The following is a 16,734-nucleotide window of genomic DNA, read 5'->3' on the forward strand; positions in this document are numbered from 1 at the left end:
AAAATATCATTTTTCCGACGAAAATTAAAGTGTCTCGGAAGGGCTCGTTCTCCGCATATATCAGTCCCCTGGATTGCGCAGACGCCGTTTAACGCGATAAATGAACAACTTGGCCCCGATTAATTTTCCTCGAAAAATTGAAAAAATGGTAAGCCTATAGCCCATGAAAATATCATTTTTCCGACGAAAAATAAAGAGTCTCGGAAGGGCTCGTTCCCAGGATATATCAGTCCGTGGCCTTGCGCAGACGCCGTTTAACGCGATAAATAAACAACTTGGCCCCGATTAATTTTCCCCGAAATATTGAAAAAAATGGTCAGCCTATAGCCCATGAAAATATCATTTTTCCGACGAAAATTAAGGTGTCTCGGAAGGGCTCGTTCTCCGCATATATCAGTCCGTGGCCTTGCGCAGACGCCGTATAACGCCATAAATAAACAACTTGGCCCCGATTAATTTTCCTCGAAAAATTGAAAAAACGGTAAGCCTATAGCCCATGAAAATATCATTTTTCCGACGAAAAATAAAGTGTCTCGGAAGGGCTCGTTCTCCGCATATATCAGTCCCCTGGATTGCGCAGACGCCGTTTAACGCCATAAATAGACAACTTGGCCCCGATTAATTTTCCCCGAAAAATTGAAAAAATGGTAAGCCTATAGCCCATGAAAATATCATTTTTCCGACGAAAATTAAAGTGTCTCGGAAGGGCTCGTTCTCCGCATATATCAGTCCCCTGGATTGCGCAGACGCCGTTTAACGCGATAAATGAACAACTTGGCCCCGATTAATTTTCCTCGAAAATTTGAAAAAATGGTAAGCCTATAGCCCATGAAAATATCATTTTTCCGACGAAAATTAAAGTGTCTCGGAAGGGCTCGTTCTCCGCATATATCAGTCCCCTGGATTGCGCAGACGCCGCTTAACGCGATAAATGAACAACTTGGCCCCGATTAATTTTCCCCGAAAAATTGAAAAAATGGTAAGCCTATAGCCCATCAAAATATCATTTTTCCGACGAAAAATGAAGTGTCTCGGATGGGCTCGTTCTCCGCATATATCAGTCCCCTGGATTGCGCAGACGCCGTTTAACGCGATAAATGAACAACTTGGCCCCGATTAATTTTCCTCGAAAAATTGAAAAAATGGTAAGCCTATAGCCCATGAAAATATCATTTTTCCGACGAAAAATAAAGAGTCTCGGAAGGGCTCGTTCCCAGGATATATCAGTCCGTGGCCTTGCGCAGACGCCGTTTAACGCGATAAATAAACAACTTGGCCCCGATTAATTTTCCCCGAAATATTGAAAAAAATGGTCAGCCTATAGCCCATGAAAATATCATTTTTCCGACGAAAATTAAGGTGTCTCGGAAGGGCTCGTTCTCCGCATATATCAGTCCGTGGCCTTGCGCAGACGCCGTATAACGCCATAAATAAACAACTTGGCCCCGATTAATTTTCCTCGAAAAATTGAAAAAACGGTAAGCCTATAGCCCATGAAAATATCATTTTTCCGACGAAAAATAAAGTGTCTCGGAAGGGCTCGTTCTCCGCATATATCAGTCCCCTGGATTGCGCAGACGCCGTTTAACGCCATAAATAGACAACTTGGCCCCGATTAATTTTCCCCGAAAAATTGAAAAAATGGTAAGCCTATAGCCCATGAAAATATCATTTTTCCGACGAAAATTAAAGTGTCTCGGAAGGGCTCGTTCTCCGCATATATCAGTCCCCTGGATTGCGCAGACGCCGTTTAACGCGATAAATGAACAACTTGGCCCCGATTAATTTTCCTCGAAAACTTGAAAAAATGGTAAGCCTATAGCCCATGAAAATATCATTTTTCCGACGAAAATTAAAGTGTCTCGGAAGGGCTCGTTCTCCGCATATATCAGTCCCCCGGATTGCGCAGACGCCGCTTAACGCGATAAATGAACAACTTGGCCCCGATTAATTTTCCCCGAAAAATTGAAAAAATGGTAAGCCTATAGCCCATGAAAATATCATTTTTCCGACGAAAAATAACGTGTCTCGGAAGGGCTCGTTCTCCGCATATATCAGTCCCCTGGATTGCGCAGACGCCGTTTAACGCCATAAATAAACAACTTGGCCCCGATTAATTTTCCCCGAAAAATTGAAAAAACGGTAAGCCTATAGCCCATGAAAATATCATTTTTCCGACGAAAAATGAAGTGTCTCGGAAGGGCTCGTTCTCCGCATATATCAGTCCCCTGGATTGCGCAGACGCCGTTTAATGCGATAAATGAACAACTTGGCCCCGATTAATTTTCCTCGAAAAATTGAAAAAATGGTAAGCCTATAGCCCATGAAAATATCATTTTTCCGACGAAAAATAAAGTGTCTCGGAAGGGCTCGTTCTCCGCATATATCAGTCCGCTGGATTGCGCAGACGCCGTTTAACGCGATAAATGAACAACTTGGCCCCGATTAATCTTCCCGAAAAAATTGAAAAAACGGTAACCCTATGAAAATATCATTTTTCCGACGAAAAATAAAGTGTCTCGGAAGGGCTCGTTCTCCGCATATATCAGTCCGCTGGATTGCGCAGACGCCGTTTAACGCGATAAATGAACAACTTGGCCCCGATTAATTTTCCTCGAAAAATTGAAAAAATGGTAAGCCTATAGCCCATGAAAATATCATTTTTCCGACGAAAAATAAAGAGTCTCGGAAGGGCTCGTTCCCAGGATATATCAGTCCGTGGCCTTGCGCAGACGCCGTTTAACGCGATAAATAAACAACTTGGCCCCGATTAATTTTCCCCGAAATATTGAAAAAATGGTAAGCCTATAGCCCATGAAAATATCATTTTTCCGACGAAAAATAAAGTGTCTCGGAAGGGCTCGTTCTCCGCATATATCAGTGCCCTGGATTGCGCAGACGCAGTTTAACCCGATAAATAAACAACTTGGCCCCGATTAATTTTCCTCGAAAAATTGAAAAAATGGTAAGCCTATAGCCCATGAAAATATCATTTTTCCGACGAAAAATAAAGAGTCTCGGAAGGGCTCGTTCCCAGGATATATCAGTCCGTGGCCTTGCGCAGACGCCGTATAACGCCATAAATAAACAACTTGGCCCCGATTAATTTTCCTCGAAAAATTGAAAAAATGGTAAGCCTATATAGCCCATGAAAATATCATTTTTCCGACGAAAAATAAAGTGTCTCGGAAGGGCTCGTTCTCCGCATATATCAGTCCGCTGGATTGCGCAGACGCCGTTTAACGCGATAAATGAACAACTTGGCCCCGATTAATCTTCCCGAAAAAATTGAAAAAACGGTAACCCTATGAAAATATCATTTTTCCGACGAAAAATAAAGTGTCTCGGAAGGGCTCGTTCTCCGCATATATCAGTCCGCTGGATTGCGCAGACGCCGTTTAACGCGATAAATGAACAACTTGGCCCCGATTAATTTTCCTCGAAAAATTGAAAAAATGGTAAGCCTATAGCCCATGAAAATATCATTTTTCCGACGAAAAATAAAGAGTCTCGGAAGGGCTCGTTCCCAGGATATATCAGTCCGTGGCCTTGCGCAGACGCCGTTTAACGCGATAAATAAACAACTTGGCCCCGATTAATTTTCCCCGAAATATTGAAAAAAATGGTCAGCCTATAGCCCATGAAAATATCATTTTTCCGACGAAAATTAAGGTGTCTCGGAAGCGCTCGTTCTCCGCATATATCAGTCCTTGGCCTTGCGCAGACGCCGTATAACGCCATAAATAAACAACTTGGCCCCGATTAATTTTCCTCGAAAAATTGAAAAAATGGTAAGCCTATAGCCCATGAAAATATCATTTTTCCGACGAAAAATAAAGTGCCTCGGAAGGGCTCGTTCTCCATATATATCAGTGCCCTGGATTGCGCAGACGCCGTGTAACTCCATAAATAAACAACTTGGCCCCGATTAATTTTCCTCGAAAAATTGAAAAAATGGTAAGCCTATAGCCCATGAAAATATCATTTTTCCGACGAAAAATAAAGAGTCTCGGAAGGGCTCGTTCCCAGGATATATCAGTCCGTGGCCTTGCGCAGACGCCGTTTAACGCGATAAATAAACAACTTGGCCCCGATTAATTTTCCCCGAAATATTGAAAAAAATGGTAAGCCTATAGCCCATGAAAATATCATTTTTCCGACGAAAATTAAAGTGTCTCGGAAGGGCTCGTTCTCCGCATATATCAGTCCCCTGGATTGCGCAGACGCCGTTTAACGCGATAAATGAACAACTTGGCCCCGATTAATCTTCCCGAAAAAATTGAAAAAACGGTAAGCCTATAGCCCATGAAAATATCATTTTTCCGACGAAAATTAAAGTGTCTCGGAAGGGCTCGTTCTCCGCATATATCAGTCCCCTGGATTGCGCAGACGCCGTTTAACGCGATAAATGAACAACTTGGCCCCGATTAATTTTCCTCGAAAAATTGAAAAAATGGTAAGCCTATAGCCCATGAAAATATCATTTTTCCGACGAAAAATAAAGAGTCTCGGAAGGGCTCGTTCCCAGGATATATCAGTCCGTGGCCTTGCGCAGACGCCGTTTAACGCGATAAATAAACAACTTGGCCCCGATTAATTTTCCCCGAAATATTGAAAAAAATGGTCAGCCTATAGCCCATGAAAATATCATTTTTCCGACGAAAATTAAGGTGTCTCGGAAGGGCTCGTTCTCCGCATATATCAGTCCGTGGCCTTGCGCAGACGCCGTATAACGCCATAAATAAACAACTTGGCCCCGATTAATTTTCCTCGAAAAATTGAAAAAACGGTAAGCCTATAGCCCATGAAAATATCATTTTTCCGACGAAAAATAAAGTGTCTCGGAAGGGCTCGTTCTCCGCATATATCAGTCCCCTGGATTGCGCAGACGCCGTTTAACGCCATAAATAGACAACTTGGCCCCGATTAATTTTCCCCGAAAAATTGAAAAAATGGTAAGCCTATAGCCCATGAAAATATCATTTTTCCGACGAAAATTAAAGTGTCTCGGAAGGGCTCGTTCTCCGCATATATCAGTCCCCTGGATTGCGCAGACGCCGTTTAACGCGATAAATGAACAACTTGGCCCCGATTAATTTTCCTCGAAAATTTGAAAAAATGGTAAGCCTATAGCCCATGAAAATATCATTTTTCCGACGAAAATTAAAGTGTCTCGGAAGGGCTCGTTCTCCGCATATATCAGTCCCCTGGATTGCGCAGACGCCGCTTAACGCGATAAATGAACAACTTGGCCCCGATTAATTTTCCCCGAAAAATTGAAAAAATGGTAAGCCTATAGCCCATCAAAATATCATTTTTCCGACGAAAAATGAAGTGTCTCGGATGGGCTCGTTCTCCGCATATATCAGTCCCCTGGATTGCGCAGACGCCGTTTAACGCGATAAATGAACAACTTGGCCCCGATTAATTTTCCTCGAAAAATTGAAAAAATGGTAAGCCTATAGCCCATGAAAATATCATTTTTCCGACGAAAAATAAAGAGTCTCGGAAGGGCTCGTTCCCAGGATATATCAGTCCGTGGCCTTGCGCAGACGCCGTTTAACGCGATAAATAAACAACTTGGCCCCGATTAATTTTCCCCGAAATATTGAAAAAAATGGTCAGCCTATAGCCCATGAAAATATCATTTTTCCGACGAAAATTAAGGTGTCTCGGAAGGGCTCGTTCTCCGCATATATCAGTCCGTGGCCTTGCGCAGACGCCGTATAACGCCATAAATAAACAACTTGGCCCCGATTAATTTTCCTCGAAAAATTGAAAAAACGGTAAGCCTATAGCCCATGAAAATATCATTTTTCCGACGAAAAATAAAGTGTCTCGGAAGGGCTCGTTCTCCGCATATATCAGTCCCCTGGATTGCGCAGACGCCGTTTAACGCCATAAATAGACAACTTGGCCCCGATTAATTTTCCCCGAAAAATTGAAAAAATGGTAAGCCTATAGCCCATGAAAATATCATTTTTCCGACGAAAATTAAAGTGTCTCGGAAGGGCTCGTTCTCCGCATATATCAGTCCCCTGGATTGCGCAGACGCCGTTTAACGCGATAAATGAACAACTTGGCCCCGATTAATTTTCCTCGAAAACTTGAAAAAATGGTAAGCCTATAGCCCATGAAAATATCATTTTTCCGACGAAAATTAAAGTGTCTCGGAAGGGCTCGTTCTCCGCATATATCAGTCCCCCGGATTGCGCAGACGCCGCTTAACGCGATAAATGAACAACTTGGCCCCGATTAATTTTCCCCGAAAAATTGAAAAAATGGTAAGCCTATAGCCCATGAAAATATCATTTTTCCGACGAAAAATAACGTGTCTCGGAAGGGCTCGTTCTCCGCATATATCAGTCCCCTGGATTGCGCAGACGCCGTTTAACGCCATAAATAAACAACTTGGCCCCGATTAATTTTCCCCGAAAAATTGAAAAAACGGTAAGCCTATAGCCCATGAAAATATCATTTTTCCGACGAAAAATGAAGTGTCTCGGAAGGGCTCGTTCTCCGCATATATCAGTCCCCTGGATTGCGCAGACGCCGTTTAATGCGATAAATGAACAACTTGGCCCCGATTAATTTTCCTCGAAAAATTGAAAAAATGATAAGCCTATAGCCCATGAAAATATCATTTTTCCGACGAAAAATAAAGTGTCTCGGAAGGGCTCGTTCTCCGCATATATCAGTCCCCTGGATTGCGCAGACGCCGTTTAATGCGATAAATGAACAACTTGGCCCCGATTAATTTTCCTCGAAAAATTGAAAAAATGGTAAGCCTATAGCCCATGAAAATATCATTTTTCCGACGAAAAGTAAAGTGTCTCGGAAGGGCTCGTTCTCCGCATATATCAGTCCCCTGGATTGCGCAGACGCCGTTTAACGCCATAAATAAACAACTTGGCCCCGATTAATTTTCCTCGAAAAATTGAAAAAATGGTAAGCTTATAGCCCATGAAAATATCATTTTTCCGACGAAAAATAAAGTGTCTCGGAAGGGCTCGTTCTCCGCATATATCAGTCCCCTGGATTGCGCAGACGCAGTTTAACCCGATAAATAAACAACTTGGCCCCGATTAATTTTCCTCGAAAAATTGAAAAAATGGTAAGCCTATAGCCCATGAAAATATCATTTTTCCGACGAAAAATAAAGAGTCTCGGAAGGGCTCGTTCCCAGGATATATCAGTCCGTGGCCTTGCGCAGACGCCGTTTAACGCGATAAATAAACAACTTGGCCCCGATTAATTTTCCCCGAAATATTGAAAAAAATGGTCAGCCTATAGCCCATGAAAATATCATTTTTCCGACGAAAATTAAAGTGTCTCGGAAGGGCTCGTTCTCCGCATATATCAGTCCCCTGGATTGCGCAGACGCCGTTTAACGCGATAAATGAACAACTTGGCCCCGATTAATTTTCCCCGAAAAATTGAAAAAATGGTAAGCCTATAGCCCATGAAAATATCATTTTTCCGACGAAAAATAAAGTGTCTCGGAAGGGCTCGTTCTCCGCATATATCAGTCCCCTGGATTGCGCAGACGTCGTTTAACGCGATAAATGAACAACTTGGCCCCGATTAATTTTCCTCGAAAAATCGAAAAAACGGTAAGCCTATAGCCCATCAAAATATCATTTTTCCGACGAAAAATAAAGTGTCTCGGAAGGGCTCGTTCTCCGCATATATCAGTCCCCTGGATTGCGCAGACGCCGTTTAACGCGATAAATGAACAACTTGGCCCCGATTAATTTTCCCGAAAAAGTTGAAAAAACGGTAAGCCTATAGCCCATGAAAATGTCATTTTTCCGACGAAAAATAAAGTGTCTCGGAAGGGCTCGTTCTCCGCATATATCAGTCCGCTGGATTGCGCAGACGCCGTTTAACGCGATAAATGAACAACTTGGCCCCGATTAATCTTCCCGAAAAAATTGAAAAAACGGTAAGCCTATAGCCCATGAAAATATCATTTTTCCGACGAAAAATAAAGAGTCTCGGAAGGGCTCGTTCCCAGGATATATCAGTCCGTGGCCTTGCGCAGACGCCGTATAACGCCATAAATAAACAACTTGGCCCCGATTAATTTTCCTCGAAAAATTGAAAAAATGGTAAGCCTATAGCCCATGAAAATATCATTTTTCCGACGAAAAATAAAGAGTCTCGGAAGGGCTCGTTCCCAGGATATATCAGTCCGTGGCCTTGCGCAGACGCCGTTTAACGCGATAAATAAACAACTTGGCCCCGATTAATTTTCCCCGAAATATTGAAAAAAATGGTCAGCCTATAGCCCATGAAAATATCATTTTTCCGACGAAAATTAAGGTGTCTCGGAAGGGCTCGTTCTCCGCATATATCAGTCCGTGGCCTTGCGCAGACGCCGTATAACGCCATAAATAAACAACTTGGCCCCGATTAATTTTCCTCGAAAAATTGAAAAAACGGTAAGCCTATAGCCCATGAAAATATCATTTTTCCGACGAAAAATAAAGTGTCTCGGAAGGGCTCGTTCTCCGCATATATCAGTCCCCTGGATTGCGCAGACGCCGTTTAACGCCATAAATAGACAACTTGGCCCCGATTAATTTTCCCCGAAAAATTGAAAAAATGGTAAGCCTATAGCCCATGAAAATATCATTTTTCCGACGAAAATTAAAGTGTCTCGGAAGGGCTCGTTCTCCGCATATATCAGTCCCCTGGATTGCGCAGACGCCGTTTAACGCGATAAATGAACAACTTGGCCCCGATTAATTTTCCTCGAAAACTTGAAAAAATGGTAAGCCTATAGCCCATGAAAATATCATTTTTCCGACGAAAATTAAAGTGTCTCGGAAGGGCTCGTTCTCCGCATATATCAGTCCCCCGGATTGCGCAGACGCCGCTTAACGCGATAAATGAACAACTTGGCCCCGATTAATTTTCCCCGAAAAATTGAAAAAATGGTAAGCCTATAGCCCATGAAAATATCATTTTTCCGACGAAAAATAACGTGTCTCGGAAGGGCTCGTTCTCCGCATATATCAGTCCCCTGGATTGCGCAGACGCCGTTTAACGCCATAAATAAACAACTTGGCCCCGATTAATTTTCCCCGAAAAATTGAAAAAACGGTAAGCCTATAGCCCATGAAAATATCATTTTTCCGACGAAAAATGAAGTGTCTCGGAAGGGCTCGTTCTCCGCATATATCAGTCCCCTGGATTGCGCAGACGCCGTTTAATGCGATAAATGAACAACTTGGCCCCGATTAATTTTCCTCGAAAAATTGAAAAAATGATAAGCCTATAGCCCATGAAAATATCATTTTTCCGACGAAAAATAAAGTGTCTCGGAAGGGCTCGTTCTCCGCATATATCAGTCCCCTGGATTGCGCAGACGCCGTTTAATGCGATAAATGAACAACTTGGCCCCGATTAATTTTCCTCGAAAAATTGAAAAAATGGTAAGCCTATAGCCCATGAAAATATCATTTTTCCGACGAAAAGTAAAGTGTCTCGGAAGGGCTCGTTCTCCGCATATATCAGTCCCCTGGATTGCGCAGACGCCGTTTAACGCCATAAATAAACAACTTGGCCCCGATTAATTTTCCTCGAAAAATTGAAAAAATGGTAAGCTTATAGCCCATGAAAATATCATTTTTCCGACGAAAAATAAAGTGTCTCGGAAGGGCTCGTTCTCCGCATATATCAGTCCCCTGGATTGCGCAGACGCAGTTTAACCCGATAAATAAACAACTTGGCCCCGATTAATTTTCCTCGAAAAATTGAAAAAATGGTAAGCCTATAGCCCATGAAAATATCATTTTTCCGACGAAAAATAAAGAGTCTCGGAAGGGCTCGTTCCCAGGATATATCAGTCCGTGGCCTTGCGCAGACGCCGTTTAACGCGATAAATAAACAACTTGGCCCCGATTAATTTTCCCCGAAATATTGAAAAAAATGGTCAGCCTATAGCCCATGAAAATATCATTTTTCCGACGAAAATTAAAGTGTCTCGGAAGGGCTCGTTCTCCGCATATATCAGTCCCCTGGATTGCGCAGACGCCGTTTAACGCGATAAATGAACAACTTGGCCCCGATTAATTTTCCCCGAAAAATTGAAAAAATGGTAAGCCTATAGCCCATGAAAATATCATTTTTCCGACGAAAAATAAAGTGTCTCGGAAGGGCTCGTTCTCCGCATATATCAGTCCCCTGGATTGCGCAGACGTCGTTTAACGCGATAAATGAACAACTTGGCCCCGATTAATTTTCCTCGAAAAATCGAAAAAACGGTAAGCCTATAGCCCATCAAAATATCATTTTTCCGACGAAAAATAAAGTGTCTCGGAAGGGCTCGTTCTCCGCATATATCAGTCCCCTGGATTGCGCAGACGCCGTTTAACGCGATAAATGAACAACTTGGCCCCGATTAATTTTCCCGAAAAAGTTGAAAAAACGGTAAGCCTATAGCCCATGAAAATGTCATTTTTCCGACGAAAAATAAAGTGTCTCGGAAGGGCTCGTTCTCCGCATATATCAGTCCGCTGGATTGCGCAGACGCCGTTTAACGCGATAAATGAACAACTTGGCCCCGATTAATCTTCCCGAAAAAATTGAAAAAACGGTAAGCCTATAGCCCATGAAAATATCATTTTTCCGACGAAAAATAAAGAGTCTCGGAAGGGCTCGTTCCCAGGATATATCAGTCCGTGGCCTTGCGCAGACGCCGTATAACGCCATAAATAAACAACTTGGCCCCGATTAATTTTCCTCGAAAAATTGAAAAAACGGTAAGCCTATAGCCCATGAAAATATCATTTTTCCGACGAAAATTAAAGTGTCTCGGAAGGGCTCGTTCTCCGCATATATCAGTCCCCCGGATTGCGCAGACGCCGCTTAACGCGATAAATGAACAACTTGGCCCCGATTAATTTTCCCCGAAAAATTGAAAAAACGGTAAGCCTATAGCCCATGAAAATATCATTTTTCCGACGAAAAATAACGTGTCTCGGAAGGGCTCGTTCTCCGCATATATCAGTCCCCTGGATTGCGCAGACGCCGTTTAACGCCATAAATAAACAACTTGGCCCCGATTAATTTTCCCCGAAAAATTGAAAAAACGGTAAGCCTATAGCCCATGAAAATATCATTTTTCCGACGAAAAATGAAGTGTCTCGGAAGGGCTCGTTCTCCGCATATATCAGTCCCCTGGATTGCGCAGACGCCGTTTAATGCGATAAATGAACAACTTGGCCCCGATTAATTTTCTTCGAAAAATTGAAAAAACGGTAAGCCTATAGCCCATGAAAATATCATTTTTCCGACGAAAATTAAAGTGTCTCGGAAGGGCTCGTTCTCCGCATATATCAGTCCCCCGGATTGCGCAGACGCCGTTTAATGCGATAAATGAACAACTTGGCCCCGATTAATTTTCCTCGAAAAATTGAAAAAATGGTAAGCCTATAGCCCATGAAAATATCATTTTTCCGACGAAAATTAAAGTGTCTCGGAAGGGCTCGTTCTCCGCATATATCAGTCCCCTGGATTGCGCAGACGCCGTTTAACGCCATAAATAAACAACTTGGCCCCGATTAATTTTCCCCGAAAAATTGAAAAAACGGTAAGCCTATAGCCCATGAAAATATCATTTTTCCGACGAAAAATGAAGTGTCTCGGAAGGGCTCGTTCTCCGCATATATCAGTCCCCTGGATTGCGCAGACGCCGTTTAATGCGATAAATGAACAACTTGGCCCCGATTAATTTTCTTCGAAAAATTGAAAAAACGGTAAGCCTATAGCCCATGAAAATATCATTTTTCCGACGAAAATTAAAGTGTCTCGGAAGGGCTCGTTCTCCGCATATATCAGTCCCCTGGATTGCGCAGACGCCGTTTAACGCCATAAATAAACAACTTGGCCCCGATTAATTTTCCCCGAAAAATTGAAAAAACGGTAAGCCTATAGCCCATGTAAATATCATTTTTCCGACGAAAAATAAAGTGTCTCGGAAGGGCTCGTTCTCCGCATATATCAGTCCCCTGGATTGCGCAGACGCCGTTTAACGCCATAAATAAACAACTTGGCCCCGATTAATTTTCCCCGAAAAATTGAAAAAACGGTAAGCCTATAGCCCATGAAAATATCATTTTTCCGACGAAAAATGAAGTGTCTCTGAAGGGCTCGTTCCCCGCATATATCAGTCCCCTGGATTGCGCAGACGCCGTTTAACGCCATAAATAAACAACTTGGCCCCGATTAATTTTCCCCGAAAAATTGAAAAAACGGTAAGCCTATAGCCCATGTAAATATCATTTTTCCGACGAAAAATAAAGTGTCTCGGAAGGGCTCGTTCTCCGCATATATCAGTCCCCTGGATTGCGCAGACGCCGTTTAACGCCATAAATAAACAACTTGGCCCCGATTAATTTTCCCCGAAAAATTGAAAAAACGGTAAGCCTATAGCCCATCAAAATATCATTTTTCCGACGAAAAATGAAGTGTCTCGGAAGGGCTCGTTCTCCGCATATATCAGTCCCCTGGATTGCGCAGACGCCGTTTAATGCGATAAATGAACAACTTGGCCCCGATTAATTTTCTTCGAAAAATTGAAAAAACGGTAAGCCTATAGCCCATGAAAATATCATTTTTCCGACGAAAAATAAAGTGTCTCGGAAGGGCTCGTTCTCCGCATATATCAGTCCCCTGGATTGCGCAGACGCCGTTTAATGCGATAAATGAACAACTTGGCCCCGATTAATTTTCCTCGAAAAATTGAAAAAATGGTAAGCCTATAGCCCATGAAAATATCATTTTTCCGACGAAAATTAAAGTGTCTCGGAAGGGCTCGTTCTCCGCATATATCAGTCCCCTGGATTGCGCAGACGCCGTTTAACGCCATAAATAAACAACTTGGCCCCGATTAATTTTCCCCGAAAAATTGAAAAAATGGTAAGCCTATAGCCCATCAAAATATCATTTTTCCGACGAAAAATGAAGTGTCTCTGAAGGGCTCGTTCCCCGCATATATCAGTCCCCTGGATTGCGCAGACGCCGTTTAACGCCATAAATAAACAACTTGGCCCCGATTAATTTTCCCCGAAAAATTGAAAAAACGGTAAGCCTATAGCCCATGTAAATATCATTTTTCCGACGAAAAATAAAGTGTCTCGGAAGGGCTCGTTCTCCGCATATATCAGTCCCCTGGATTGCGCAGACGCCGTTTAACGCCATAAATAAACAACTTGGCCCCGATTAATTTTCCCCGAAAAATTGAAAAAACGGTAAGCCTATAGCCCATGAAAATATCATTTTTCCGACGAAAAATAAAGTGTCTCGGAAGGGCTCGTTCCCCGCATATATCAGTCCCCTGGATTGCGCAGACGCCGTTTAACGCCATAAATAAACAACTTGGCCCCGATTAATTTTCCCCGAAAAATTGAAAAAACGGTAAGCCTATAGCCCATGTAAATATCATTTTTCCGACGAAAAATAAAGTGTCTCGGAAGGGCTCGTTCTCCGCATATATCAGTCCCCTGGATTGCGGAGACGCCGTTTAACGCCATAAATAAACAACTTGGCCCCGATTAATTTTCCCCGAAAAATTGAAAAAACGGTAAGCCTATAGCCCATGTAAATATCATTTTTCCGACGAAAAATAAAGTGTCTCGGAAGGGCTCGTTCTCCGCATATATCAGTCCCCTGGATTGCGCAGACGCCGTTTAACGCGATAAATGAACAACTTGGCCCCGATTAATTTTCCTCGAAAACTTGAAAAAATGGTAAGCCTATAGCCCATCAAAATATCATTTTTCCGACGAAAAATGAAGTGTCTCTGAAGGGCTCGTTACCCGCATATATCAGTCCCCTGGATTGCGCAGACGCCGTTTAACGCGATAAATGAACAGCTTGGCCCTGATTAATTTTCCCCGAAAAATTGAAAAAATGGTAAGCCTATAGCCCATGAAAATATCATTTTTCCGACGAAAAATAAAGTGTCTCGGAAGGGCTCGTTCTCCGCATATATCAGTCCCCTGGATTGCGCAGACGCCGTTTAACGCCATAGATAAACAACTTGGCCCCGATTAATTTTCCTCGAAAAATTGAAAAAATGGTAAGCCTATAGCCCATGAAAATATCCTTTCTCCGACGAAAATTAAAGAGTCTCGGAAGGGCTCGTTCTCCGAATATATCAGTCCCCTGGATTGCGCAGACGCCGTTAAATGCGATAAATAAACAACTTGGCCCCGATTAATTTTCGCCGAAAAATTGAAAAAACGGTAAGCCTATAGCCCATGAAAATATCATTTTTCCGACGCAAATTAAAGTGTCTCGGAAGGGTACGTTCTCCGCATATATCAGTCCCCTGGATTGCGCAGACGCCGTTTAACGCCATAAATAAACAACTTGGCCCCGATTAATTTTCCCCAAAAAATTGAAAAAACGGTAAGCCTATATAGCCCATGAAAATATCATTTTCCCGACGAAAATTAAAGTGTCTCGGAAGGGCTAGTTCTCCGCATATATCAGTCCCCTGGATTGCGCAGACGCCGTTTAACGCTGTTGTAATCGTACCGCTGGCACGATTTGTTGGGGTCTCGGTGCCGACGCCCGTTATTGCCAATGGGTCGCAAGCCCCAAGGGTAGCGTTGGCCTGGCGGCCTGGGGCACTGGAAGCATCCGAAGGTCCCGGCAAAGCATGAGAAGACTGGTAACAGAACAACTTGTTTATTCTAACATAGCAAAAGAGCGGCCGGTCAGTTCGACCGAAGTGGAGAGACGGGAGAGCACGTAACTCAACAGTACAAATCGGAGCCTCTCCCCTGGCGTCCGGGGGCAGCTGCTCTTATACTCTCGGCGTCGCGGTCCAAAAGGGAAGGAGGGAAGGTCACGGGATGAAGGTCACGGGACGGCGCAGCAGGGGCCCACGACGGCGCGAGCGGTTGAGCCGAGAGACCTCCAGGCCCCTCATTCGGGGAACTCCGCTCCCCGGCTGCCGCGCTTTGACAAGCGAGGGCACACACACACACACGCACACACGAAGACACGTGGCACAGAAACACGCCTGGACACGCTTGGCGGGTAGGCGTTGCGGCGTCGTCGGACGGGCCAAAATGTCCGCCGCTTTAAACAAAGCCCCGGCGTCCGTTGCATCCGCGCCGGCATTACCGCGCGTTGTAGGCGAAACGTAACAGACCGCCCCGCCGGGGGAAGGAGATCCCGATGGTCAGGGGACTGCATCCGCTGTCCGGAGGGATGTCGCTCGATGATGCTCATAACCGTAGTCGGGCGTCCTTTGGCGTTTCTTGAGCGCAGCGCACAGAGAAGGCCTCGTTCTCACGTTCAGGTGCACACAGGACACTGCAAAGTGACTTCGGGAGAGTTGACATTTTTGTTCTCGTTTCCGGCAAGCGTTAGAACTACGCCGAAAGTCAACCGCTTAGTCAGCAAGCACGGCACAACCCTCACTAAGCCCTGCCAGGCTCTTTCCCCTTTTATACTGCTGCCTAGTTCCTTACAGTAGTTTAGCAGCACTCAGAACGCGTCCACAAATCGGAAAAATTGCACTAAAAAGCACATCATCACTTTGAAACACTACACAAAAGCAATAAGTTAAAAAAAATCCTGCCTCAGGAAGAAAAACATCAGTAACAAGCAATTTTGAGGCTGATTCCCACGTTAGGGGCTTCGACTTAAGCCATCGGCGTTACCGTTGAGACTCCCCTTTTTGTAACGCACCTCAAAGGAATATTGTTGCAAAGCGAGGCTCCAGCGCAGGAGGCGGCCATTTTTGGGAGAGATGGTCTGCAGCCATTGGAGAGGGCAGTGATCCGTTTCAATGATAAACCTCGAGCCAGCTAGGTAACATGACAATTTCTGAACGGCCCACACGATACACGCACACTCTTTCTCGGTGGCGCTATACGCCTGCTCACGACTCGTCAGCTTACGACTAGCATACAGGACGGGGTGTTCTACTTCTCCATTTTCCCGTTGGCACAGTACAACGCCCATGCCTCGCTCACTAGCATCACACTGAACAACGAACCCTTTTGTGTAGTCGGGCGATCGTAGCACAGGCTGGCTTGTTAGGGCGCTCTTTAGGGCGCTAAAAGCTCTTTCCTTTGTCTCATCCCAGACGACTGTTTGCGGCTCTGTCTTTCTTAGAGCATCCGTTAGGGGTGCCGCGATATCAGAGTACCTGGGGATGTACCTCTGATAGTAGCCGGCGACACCTAAGAACGACCGAATATCGGTCTTCGTGCGCGGTTGCGGGAAGTCTCGCACAGCGGCCACCTTTATTTCAGAGGGGCGGCGACGACCCCGACCAATCACGTGTCCGAGGTAGACAACCTCGGCCTGTGCTAACTGGCACTTGGGAGCCTTGACTGTCAAGCCCGCATCGCGCAGGCGGGTTAGCACTGCCCGCAAGTGCGCCATATGTTCAGGCCAGGATGCGGAGAATATCGCTACGTCGTCTAGATACGGTAAAGCGAATTCTTGCTGTCCCCGCAACACTTTATCCATGAGGCTTGAAAAGCAGTATGGCGCGTTCTTCAAACCAAAACTCAAAACTTTAGGACGGAATGTCCCCATTGGTGAAATGAACGCCGCATACCTACTAGCCTCTTCTGTAAGTGGAACCTGCCAATAACCCCTGACAAGATCTAGGGTGGAAATAAACTGAGCGCTACTCACTCTCTCAAGGCGCTCCTCGATGTTAGGGATCGGATAAATTTGATCCTTAGTGATGGAATT

The sequence above is a fragment of the Dermacentor andersoni genome, chromosome 9 (genome assembly GCF_023375885.2).
Source record: "Dermacentor andersoni chromosome 9, qqDerAnde1_hic_scaffold, whole genome shotgun sequence".
Taxonomy (NCBI): Eukaryota; Metazoa; Arthropoda; class Arachnida; order Ixodida; family Ixodidae; genus Dermacentor; species Dermacentor andersoni.